Source organism: Ambystoma mexicanum, chromosome 12, assembly GCF_040938575.1.
Source record: "Ambystoma mexicanum isolate Mex_15411 chromosome 12, UKY_AmexF1_1, whole genome shotgun sequence".
Lineage (NCBI taxonomy): Eukaryota > Metazoa > Chordata > Amphibia > Caudata > Ambystomatidae > Ambystoma > Ambystoma mexicanum.
Genome location: NC_090936.1, coordinates 310,011,706 through 310,024,122, shown reverse-complemented (window position 1 = coordinate 310,024,122; position 12,417 = coordinate 310,011,706).

Here is a 12,417-nt window from a genome sequence, read left to right as displayed (position 1 = left end):
GATATGAGCGATATGGTAAAGGTCGTTTTTCAGATTTGAAATTTTAAAGTTCAAAATGACAAATGACAGCTAGCAACTAGAAATGACAGGTGACAGCTTTACAAATGACAGGTGACAGTTAGGAGGCAGTTCTACTTAGATTAAAATAGCTTGAATTATATTATTTTAACTAAGAGATTGGTTCTGCACAGTCTGCTAGGTACTCACAATATATTTTTGAAATAAATGGGCCTCGCCACGGATCTGGTCAGGTTTTAGACTGGACTCTGGTCTGGTCTCTGCACTTCACAGTGATCTGGGTCAGCTCTGCTCTCTCTCTAGCCTCTCTGGATTCTGGAGATTGATGGATTTGAAGTCTGGATCTCTGGATGTTGTATGGTCCGGCAGAGCGCGTTGCAGCAAATGGAATTGAAGGTCCCTATCTGTCCTGACTGTCTGCTTTTATGTGTTTTGAAAATGGGTGTGTGTGCAGCATCACTAGGCTCTACCCCTCTCCACTTGTCATTGGCCACTTCATCCGCTTCCCCTTGATTGGGGGAATGAAATGAAGTGTCATCATGATGAGGTCTTTTTATGATACAGAGAACCCACCCCTGTCAAATTACACACAATCTATATTTTGACCCAAAAGACATATTTGCACAGGTACACATTTGTTTAAAATTACATGCACCCATCACATATCACAGGAGGTATACCCTGTCCAAATCTGCTCTTCCTGGGAGCTTGCATTGAGAAATGGCGACTGATTTCGTAATATCAGACATTACCCCAAATTTACACACATGTGCGCAAGGAGTATGGACATTAATTGATGAAGTGTCAGATTTTTAACATGCATACATTTTAAGTAATACCCTCTTAACTGCTAGCTTGCCCCCAGATCATGCCACCGGTTCTAAAAACCTCTTAAAATGTGGGCAGAAAAATCACAAGAATTATGGTATCATTTAAATAATTATGACAAGTCTGTACTATGAGTTATTCATCTTTTTCTAAAACCATATTCTGGCTACAGGGGTGTGGTTTCCCCCCATCACAAGGTTGAATTTCTGGTTTTTCCAGTTCTGCCAAGCCAGCTTGCTGTCACAGGCAGTGCTCCTCCCCTTTACTTCCAGGAGGAAGCCACTTTTACAGCCCCCGTAATAAAACATTTGCCTGAGTCAGGACAGGGCTTTGTTCAATTTCCTGCAGAGCCCAGGTAATTCAATCAGGGAAGTGTCATATCCCTTTTGGTGGGAGCAGCAAAAGGCAGATAGGCCTGGGAACACAGCTGTTGTGCAAGTCTCAACTCCTGTCGGGGGTAGCTGGTGGGCAGAATTCAGTTCCTTAAGCCAGGCCCCAGCTAATGTCACTTTTGTTCCCCAGTTTAAGTCAAGACAATGTTTACATATGCAGCTAGAATGCTGATTCTAAGTTTAGAACTATGACATTAAAACAATTGCAACCTATGTGACACTCAAAAGTAGGTCACTCATTTCTTTTAAACATTTAGATTTTTAGTGTCTTTCAGTCCAAATTTACTTAAACTGCTGAAATCCACAGCTCAGCCAGTCTTGTTATAAACCTTCAAGTCACTTCAGAATATAACTCTACATTGGATCCACCTCTCAGTAAGTCTTTCTTTGGCATGCTTTGGGATCATCTATTCAGTTTTACATACATAAAAAAAATCTGGTGTTGTTTTAAAACGCCGGCTTTCTGATAGTGGTGAGTACTGGTACTGCACCCATTTTTGGGATTTAAGAAAATGAGTTCCCCACAATTCTAGGTTGCTTTTGGCAATCATCATTGCCATTCCCAATGGTTTCAAACTACTGTGTGGGTAGTCCAATGGTGGTTTTAGGCAGTGCCCTTCTGTGCCCATAACATCGGCAAAATGGGTGGCAGCCTATTCTTCATGCACTTCCCTGGGCATTTTCTGGGAAGCTCTGGCCATCATGATGTTTTCAATGCCAGTACTGCACAGTTTTTGAGGTAGGGCTTGGATGCATGGGTAAAAACATCCCACAAGCCCCCCTCTTGCGATGGCCATTCTGTTTTCACTGATGGAACTCGCAAGACCTGGGATGTTTCCTCATCTTCTTCCAATAGATGGCACAGTTCAGCATCTTTTCCTTCATCCGGTACTGATCGATCGGTTCTCCTCGCCGGTCCTGATGGGAATATTGGGCGGTACTCTGGGCCCCTTGCGTCTCTGCGCCCGGTCTCCGGATCGTCCTCCTTGGCCAGTCTCGAGGTTTTCTTTCTCCTAGGACGACAAAGGAAGAGCGGCAATACCTATTCATAGACATTTTTCCCCCACCATTGATATAGTGGGGTGGCATATAAATTTATAGTCACAACATATGAACATGCACATTTCTTTTTGCATTCAAAAACGAAAACACCCACATTGAGAAACTCAGAATTGGATAGGCGATATGTGGGATATTTTAAGTTAGAACTGAATTAATCTGAGACAGTACCCTCTAGGATTCTAGAGGATTCCTCCAGTTGTTGCAGAGTGTGCCTGGGATGGCAACACTTCAACTGGTTAATGTGGACCCACTTGTCTTCCCCCTCTGCCAAACTGCCTTTGGGGATGCGGATCTTGTAGGCCACAGGGGAGATTTTGTCTATAATCTCAAAGGGTCCCTTCCATGTAGGCAAAATTTTTCGCTGTTTGGCCTGGTTCCTTTGGAAATTGTATAGATAGACCCGGTCCCCCACCTGATATTCCTTCCTGGAAGTCTTCAGATCATAGTGGGTCTTCATGCTATCAGCTGATCTTTCTAGATTCCGCTGAGCATAAGCAAAAGCATGTTGAAGGTGTTTCCTTAAATTCTCCACATACTCATGAGTTGTGGAGGCATTTATCAGTGTCTGCTCTTGGGTCCTGTAGAGCAAATGCTGAGGAAGCACCATCTTGCGTCCAGTCATCAACTCAAATGGTGACATTTTGGTTGCAGATGAAGGGGTAGATCTGATGGCCATTAGGACCAGAGGTAATCGGATATCCCAACTTGGCCCAGAATCTGCCACAAACTTCTTTAATATGCTCACAATGGTTCGGTTATATCTCTCTACTGCCCCAGAAGAAGCTGGCCGGTAAGCAATATGCAACTTCCTTTTGACCCCCAGTATCTCCCACATCTTTGTCATCACTTCACTGGTGAAGTGGCTACCCCTGTCTGACTCAATCCTTTGAGGTAGACCAAAACGGGAAAAGATGTGGTTAATCATGAAGGCAGCTGCAGTTTCTGCCTTGCAATTTGGGGCTGGGAGACATTCCACCCACTTGGTAAACAAGCATGTCACAGTCAACATGTACTTATTCCCCCTAGCAGAGCGAATCACGGGGCCTACAAAGTCGATTTGTAAATCTGACCATGGCAGTGTCATCCCCCTCTTTTGGAGAGGCGCACGGTGCGTGAGGGATGATGGCTGAAATTGTGCACACACAAGACACCCCTTCAAGTATTGGTCGAGGTCCTGCCCCATGTGTGGCCAATATGCAACCTCTCTTAAGATTTCCAATGTTGTGTGAAACACCCTATGACCGGCGGTGGCCGCATCATGGGCGTGACTTAACATCAGGCTTCGGAATGAGGTAGGAACCACCCACTGATCGTGGCCAGCTTTGGATTTCCTTACCAGCAAACCGTCTTGGATTCGGAACATTTTTGGACATTTTATCAACACTCTTAGGTCCTCTTTCCCAGTGTAATCGGTATCCGTCAGGGGGAAGTTCTCAGGGTCCTCAAGGTGCTGGTAAAATTTACCAATTATTGGATCCCCCTTCTGAGCGGTGATCAAATCAGCATCAGGGGTCTCCTTACTCCATTGTGCAATTGAAAGGTCGTTGTGAGCATTTGTCTGGGACCTAGTGATAGCAGTGACCTGGATTTCCCCCAACAGGGACTCAATCTCAATTAGATCCCCTTGGATGGCCCTGGTTTTGGCCAGCTTATCAGCTAAGTCATTTCCAGTTTTGTCTGGTCCCTCTACTTTGGAATGACCCTTGATCTTTTTCCAATAGATGGTCATCTCATTCGAGGTGACCAGATCATCAATGTTTTGGATCAACTTCCCATGTTTCAAGGGTTTGTTGTTAGCACATAACATGCCTCTGGTTTTCCAATTAACCAGGTGCTCCACGAACCCGTTCCGTACATAATCCGAATCTGTGATTATGACCAGTTCGTGGAGTTGATGCTGGACAGCAGTGAGGATGGCCTGATGCACAGCCATCAATTCTGCCACCTGACTACTTCGGGGACCAATTTTGTATCCAGCGGAGGGTTCTGGGAACTCCTTCACCCATGCATTCCCTATGCCGGCCACCAGTTCTTTCTCCCCGTCATTGTCAACATGGTAAGAGCATCCATCCACATAGACAGTGGGCATTCCCTCACACTTGTCCTCTTCAAAGACTTTGTGGGGGGAATTAAGGTATGCCTCCATGTTGTCCTTTATTTTTAGACTTTCGTCCTCGAGACAGTTTTCTCTGGCACAATCATGCAAGTCAGCCAGACATTGCGCGAGGGGACTCTTCTTGTTTTGGCCATATCTGACCTCCACAGGAAAGCCCTGCATTGACAGAATCCAGGAAGTAATTCGGGAATTACTCACATTTCCGGCCCGGATTCTGTCACTTTGGAGATATTGCAGAGGCTGGTGTGGAGTCTCCACTATGATGTGTTCCCCATGGATAAACGGGCGGTAATTCTTCAATGCCCACACCGTTGCCAGGAGTGCCTTCTCACAATCGTTGAATTTTTCCTCCACAGAGGATAAAGTTTTGCTTGCATAGGAGATTACTTTATTGACCTTGTCATGCTTTTGGTATAATACTGCTGTCAAGCACGTATTAGAGAACCCCGTCTCCAGGAAGAACTCCTTGTTTCTGACAGGGTAAGCTAGGCAAGGCGCTTGTGAGAGGCTTCTTTTGAGTTGTCTTACTGTCTCGGCTTGTTCTGGACCCCATTCCCACTTGACCCCCCCCTTCAGGAGATGAATCAGGGGTCTGGTGATCTCTGCGTAGCCCTCAATGAACTTTCTGCTGTAATTAGTCAGTCCAAGGAGGCTCCTTAGTTCCCGCAGAGTTGTGGGGTCTTTCAGTTTCTGAAGTGCTTCCACTTTCTTTTCCTGGGGACAGAGACCCTGAGGAGTAATCTCATGCCCCAAGAAATTAACACAGGTTCTACACCACTGTGCTTTCTGAAAGGAAAGTTTTGCTCCGGCGGCCCTCAACTGCGTCAGAACATAACGGATCTCCGCTATGTGTTCCTCCACAGATGAACTTTTGATGAGGACATCATCTACATAAGCCAGGTTACCCCTCGCACCCAGGTCGGACATGGCCTTATGTAGGAAAATATTGAACTCATTACCGGAGTTGAGGTATCCGAAGGGAGTCCGGGTCCATGTGTATTGCTGGCCCCCAAAGGTAAAAGCCAGCTTGTATTGGTCCTCCCTACTGACAGGCACGGTCCAGTATCCATTGGTCAGGTCTATTGCAGTGAATACCCGTGACCCCTGAATCTGGGCCAGCCCTTGGTCAATGTAGGGAAGAGGCCATCGGGAAGTATGGACCCGTTTGTTGAGCTCCCTGAGGTCGGCGCAGAGTCTCCACTGGCCGTTTGGCTTCAATATTCCCAGCACCGGATTATTGAAGGTGCTGTGGACTGGACGGATTATTCCCCGGGACTCAATATTCTTAATTATTTCAGTAAGGGACTCCATTGATGCGAGAGGCAAGCGATATTGCTTCACAAACACTGGAGTCATGCCAGGGTCCGTGGGGATTGTTGTTGTGTGGATGTCAGTGCGACCACAGTCATATGAGTCTACCGCAAAGCGATCTTGGAAATCCAAGAAAACTTGTTTCAACTTTTGCTTTTGTTCCAGAGTCACACAGGCAAGAGCTAGGTTGACTCTCTCTTCCACCATCTGCCTGAAGCCTGGAAAGACTTCTGGTTTGGCTATCTCAGCGGCCTCCTCCAGCTGGGTGGAGAAGTCCCTGGTCAGAGTGCTGATTTGGACTGGAGGCTTCAGGTGGGAAAGGCAGCCCTCATGGACCTGGAAAATCACCTCATCCCTTCTGAAGTCACAAGTCACATCTTCCTTACCATAAGGGCAAGAAGTGTACACCAGGAAGTTCCCCCCATGCCGGGTAAAAATCCTGTCTGGTGTTGTATTGTCATCACTGTCACTGTCAAAGCAGTCCTTGGGGATTGGCCCTAACAGTTCATTACCTAAATCTATGGAAAAATGTCGGTCATCAACCGCCATTCCAATAATGGTGCCTGCGGCTAGAGTAATACTCTTTAAGTCGCTGTTATCCACCTCTATTAGAATGGTGTCATGTTCTATGTTGACTAATGGAGTTGGGTTTACCCCGAACCCTTGCTGTTGGAGAGAAGCATTTAGATGTATGTAAGCATCAGGGTTTTTCAAATGTTGTCCTCTTTTAGCTTTCACTTCCAGGGAGAATTGTCAGGTCCTTTCTGGGATGGTGACTTCCTCTTTGATCTGAATTTCAACTGCATAAGGTAGCAATTGAGCTGACCTAAATGCTTTTTCTGGATCATCAAAGCCCATGGGATTATCCGCTAATCGGGACCAAGCTTTGAGGTTTATTAGGTCCACACTAATGGCAAAGCGATTGAGAATGTCACTGCCTAAGTAAAGGCGGCAGGGACGTCTCGCACGACCCAACAATTGTGGACTATGCTCTTGTTGCCAATGGAGATTTTGAGCATACACCTGCTTGGCAGGAGATGTTTGGAATTGGGTGCTTCCAGGTCCATTTCCCATTTGTCTATCAGTTTGAATGTGGGAATGGCTGGATCTTTTGGGAGTTGGCGGAACATGGCTTCGCTGATGAAGCTCTTACCGTTGTTCACACACACTCGAGCGAGAACAGAGTCCTTCCCATCATTTAATTGGACAGGGATGAACAACTGCTCTCCAATTTGCTGAATATCAGCCAGGCTCGGAGCTGATTTCACATCTTTCTGGACTATAGGAGTGGGAGTTTCTGATTGTGGATTAGTATAGAATTTCAGAGTGTTTCCTTCCAGCGTGGAATACCACTTTAGGCTGGAAGGAAGGTTGATTTTCAGAAATAGAGAGAACCCCCCATCACCAGTCTGTTGTCCTACTGCTATTACTGTCACGTCTGGAATTTGGTTGTTCTGGAAGTGAAATTCTACTTGGTCAGATTTTTGTTCAACCATGTGGCAGGTGCCGTTTAAACTAACATGGTTGACACTCTGTTTTAATTTTATTGGTCGGCTAGTCTGGGTCCAGAGGACCTTGTTTACCCAATCTATTAAGGGTGACAACCTCCTCAGGAGGTCATTCCCCAGTAAACGAGGGGTGCCCTCTGGAGTCACAACTATGACCGGGTGTTTCAACTTGTGTCGCCCAATTTTAATGTCCAAGTCTGCCGTCCCCTCGACGGGAATTTCCTTCCCGTCAAAGTTCTGGAGTTGTCCAGGAAGTGAGGTGAGAGGAATTTGGTAATTCCCTCCCCTTCCTGCATTCAGTTCATCAAAGGCCCTTCTGGACAGAAGGGTAGCTTGAGATCCCGTGTCCACCAGTGCCAAAATTGTACCCTGTCCCTGTATTTGTACCGGGGCATAGTATCTTCCCTCCTTCTCCTCAAGGGGGCACAGATAATGCACATTTTTGGACAACTGGTGGGCTAACTTTCTGGTTTTGGACATCGCTAGCGAAGAGATTTGGGCAGAATTCTGTGGAGAGCCTTGGGAATCTGAAAGAAAAAGTTGGCAACTGGAGATCAGAGCCATTGTGGGTTCCCCTGGCTCCGGTTCCGGGCCGCCCCCTCCTTTTTGGAGGCAGTCACCAGGATGGGTTTGAACCAGGGGATTTTCTTGCTGTTGGTTCTGGGATGAGATGGTGGGCGGCGGTAGCTCAGTCTCCACATCTCCCCAGTCTGGATTTGCATCCCTAGGGACCCATTTTTCTTTGGGAGGAGTTCCCCCCTCTCTGAAGGAGAAGATCCTTTTCCCAGGATCCTCTGAGGATCCCTCTCCCTCAAACTGGAAGATCTGTGCCTCCTCCTCAAACTGTGTCTGTTTGGGTCTTTTGTTTCTCCTACCCCCCCTCTGTTCCTTAGGAGGCAGACTTTCAGGGGCAAGAGATTTTGTTTCCGGTTCCTGGGTTTCCAGGGGCTGTTTACAAATGAGGAAGGAAGCTTCCTCCCAGGCTTTACACCCCCCTTCCCTTTGTGCCTCCTCCCTGGGAACCGGTGAGTTATCGGGGTGCTGCCCCCGTCATTGTTCTGGAGCACCAGGTCCAGAGTTGGGTGCGTTCTGCGCCGGCATGCCGATCTGAGGGTTCTGCTGAGCCCTCAGTATGTGACCCAGATCCCGCGCCATGTTTTGAACCTGGCGCTCTAACTGGGAAACCCGCTCAGGCTGATACGGGGCCCTGTTTTCTCCCCTGGGCTGATCCCGGGAAGGGTAGCTATCCCTTCTTTGGTAGTACCCCTGGTTGGGAAGATTTGGATACCCCTCCACCCTTGGCCTCCCCTCTCCCGGATTAGGTTGTCTGGGCTCAGTGAATTGGGGAAAGAAGGATGGATGATTTTGGGGTTGGAAATTGGGTGGATACCTGGGGAAAAAGTTCTGCCCAGGATTTGGAGAATTTCTGCCCTCCTGTGGGAAGTTGGGAGGGAAGTTCCCTGGGTTAGGTGCTTGACTGGATCCCCCCCCTTGGGCTGGAGGAGTCCACACATAACCCAGGATGGGTCAATTTCCCTTGTAACGGGGACTTACATAATCAGGAGAGCGAGGGACCCCATTTGTGGGACTACCTCCTTGACTCCCTGTTTATGACTGGCCCGAGGACCTCCTGGGCCTAGCATTATTAGGTGCAGGTAGGTTTTTAGGCCCCCCCATCTCCAACTCTAAAACGGGGGTGACCTTTACCTCTGCCACCTTGGCAGCAGCAGGGGTGTTGTTGGCTTTGGGGTTTTTTTCGCATTATTTTTATTTTCTATTGGCTTCTGCACCTCATAGATCCGGGTTGCCTGTTCAATGACCCAGTCTAAAGATCTTTTCTCGTGAAAATCCCTCACAAGCTGGGTCATTATGTATTTGGGCAAGGCATGGAAAAACGTATTAATAAATTCTCTGCTATCCGTGCGCACCCTTCTTGTGGTCTGTGCAAAAGCACGCTTTAACTCCTGCACAAATTCTTGTGGGGCCTGATCCTCCCCACACTGCAAATTGTAGGCTGCCTTGCGAGCCTCTTGAGGATTTCTATGAGTAGAAAAATGTTTCAAGATGGCCGCCTTATAGGCGGACCATCTTAAATGATTTTGGTCCTCCAGCCCCGCAAAGAAACTGGAGTATTCCGGGGAGAATGTCTACTTTACATATTGGATACAGCTTTGGTTGTCCTTCAAATGAAAAGTCTCCATCATTTGCTCATAGAGCTCCAAGTGTTCCCAAACAGAGTACTTGGCGTTCTTATGATAAGGCGTGATGACACTCCTGATTGCCTTAATATGTTTCAATGGGTCCTTAAGCAAGGCCCTTTTTGCCTTATTGGCCTTTTTGGTTCGGGTAACCCTGGTCCATTCATCTTCTGACTCAGAGGCACTGCTCCCAGAGGTTCCCGTCTGTTCTTCCAGGTTTTCCCGGATTCTGCGAGCCTGGGAATGGCTGGCAGAATGTGGGGACCTGGTCTCCTGTGTCCTGTACCGTTCAGAGGAGTCTTCAGATTCCTCTTTGCTGCCAGGATTTGATGGGTACCCCCCCACTGACCTAACTGGGCAGAGGTTTTCAGGATGCCCTTAATGGGCCTACTCACCTGGGGTTCCCCATCAAATTGCACTGTGCTTGGGTGCCCATACCCGGATGCCCGCCCCTCCATTCCTGGGTGGTACTGGCCTATGAGCCCCATGCTTCTGGCTGGATAGTAATCTGCCATCCCTGTGGCCCTGTGCTCATGTGCGCCAGGGGACATGGGGGTGGCAGAGTCCAGGGACTGAGAGAAATAAAGGCCTCTGGTACTAGGGCTCCTGGGGTTATGCTCAGGAGTTTCTCTTTCCCAGCGAACCTCATCTCTATCCGCCCCTGCTCCCTGTTGCAATGCAAGAGCCTGCGCCTTCAGTTCCTCAGTTAAGGCCTTACTAGACTCTATCAGTCTCTCCTGCATCGGTACCTGTTGTTGGAGTCTATCATTGTGCTGGCAGAGAGCCTCATTCTCTCTCTGCGTTTCCTGATTGGTCCTGGAGCACTGGGCCAGTCTTTGCTGCAGGAGGGTTACCTCCTGAGCTGTGTCCCTATTGGCCTGCTCCTGTCTTGCCAGAGCCTCCTCCACCCTCCTGGTGTGCTCTAGCAAGTCCTGGTGTTCTTTTTGGAGGTCACCCAGTCCCTGGTGGGCCAGGTGATTTTCTTCCATTTTTCTCCTTAAGTGGCAGACTTCCTGGCCTAAGGTATCCCTTTCCTGACTAAGAGCCTGCATCTGTGCTGCCAGGTCGTCCCTTTGCCTTTGGAAGGCACCCGCTTTCTGGTGCTCCTGGTCAAACTCTGCCTGGGTATCCAGGTCTTTCAAAATCAGTTTATTGCTCTCTGCCTTCTCTCTGTCTAGTTGGATTTGCAGGGTGGCTACCTGCTATGTGCATGCCCTGTTGAAATTGATCTGTTGCTCCAGCTTTTTCTGGCTCTGCAGTAGGGAGTCCAAACTGTCTTGGTGTTCCTTCTGCAAAGCCAGGATTCTGGTATCCTGGTCAGCCTTTTCCTGTTGCAGGATATCCATATCCTTCTTTATTTTAATGATGTGCTGTCTACTCTCATTTTCTGACTCCTGGCTCCCCTGCAGCCTCTGCTCAGAAGAGACCAGGTCAGATTGGACCTTCTCTAACGCCATCTGTCGCTTATTCGCCAGATCTTGGCTTTCTGTACATTTATCCTGCATGTCTCCCATATATAGGTACAGGTATGCCGCTATCCTAACCATCTTGTCTTGTTCATCCTTAGCTTTAGGAGCCATGTATAGTTCACTCAGGGCCACATGTAGGGGACCCTGATCTCCCCATATATCTGACCCTGTTTCAGTGACCTGTTGCGTGATGGCCTGCAACCAGACCATGCGGTCCTGGTGAGTCCACTGACCTCTCACAAATAACTTATGTAAGAAGTGCTCTCTGGCTATTTTCATGTCTACTAAGGTTGTCATTCTAGAGATTGGTCTCTGTCCTGACTTACAGAAATTAGTATTTTATTTTTGCAAAACAGACCTTTTTCTTAGAGCGTTCCTTTGAGGAGTGCTTTACACCGTAACACAGCGTGGTGATCCGACCGGATATGTGTATCTGGTCAGCTAGCACTCTGTATTAATCTGCACAAATGATAGATCTAATCCAAACATCCCGGACGAGCCCCCAATTTGTAAGAGGATTCAATTCAACACTACAGCTAAGTCAATGCCTAGTCTGGGATACTGAATGGAAACCTTTATTGATATATCTTTATGTCCAGTTCATGCGTTCTGGGTGACTACCCCTATATAACACCCCTCTCTTTGAATCCCCCTGACCCCACTGAGCCAAGAAGTAGTTCTGTTTTGCAAGTTAAAAGGTTTATTTGATAATTTAAACAATAGATATATATATCACACTTTATAATAATTTAATAATTGAATATCACACTGAATCTGAGCAGTAATCAATAATGGATAGTCTGGCACTAGCACACTTCTTTATAATCAATGATGAGTGGTTATAGGATGGATAAGATAGCAACAATACTTTGATGGTTTCAAATGGATGCAATGTGGAATGAAATGCAGTGCAGAAAATAACTTGATAGGATTTCAGCAAAAGACAATGTAAATCACCCCCCCTTTATGCAATGCAAGGAAATGGAAGGAAAGCACACAGTTCTCAGAAATGCAATCAACTGTAATTCAGTTCACCCCAGCAAGCTTAGACCACAGAAGTTGGAAACACAGGCCCAAAATGCTTATATATGTGCTGGCAATGAAGTGAAAAATATGCTAAAATGCTTTTAATTCCCTCTAGAGGTTCAGGGTGAGGATTAGTTGGTTTAAATTAGTTCAGGCTTACTTTAGCAATATTCTAGGAATGATTGGCAGGTTGCAAACGACTTTCTAACAGTTCTAGCAAGAAGCTGCTGTTTTCACACGTGGAGGAATTTTCAAATCGCGGTAAAATTCGCGCGTGCCTTTTTCGCGATTACAGAGGAACTACAAGGACTAGCACTATCATTTTGGGGTCGTAGGACAGCCTAGGATCTCAGCTTCCAGATGAAAGTTACTGCAAGTCTCTAGGACAAACGGTCACGGAGATATGAGCGATATGGTAAAGGTCGTTTTTCAGATTTGAAATTTTAAAGTTCAAAATGACAAATGACAGCTAGCAACTAGAAATGACAG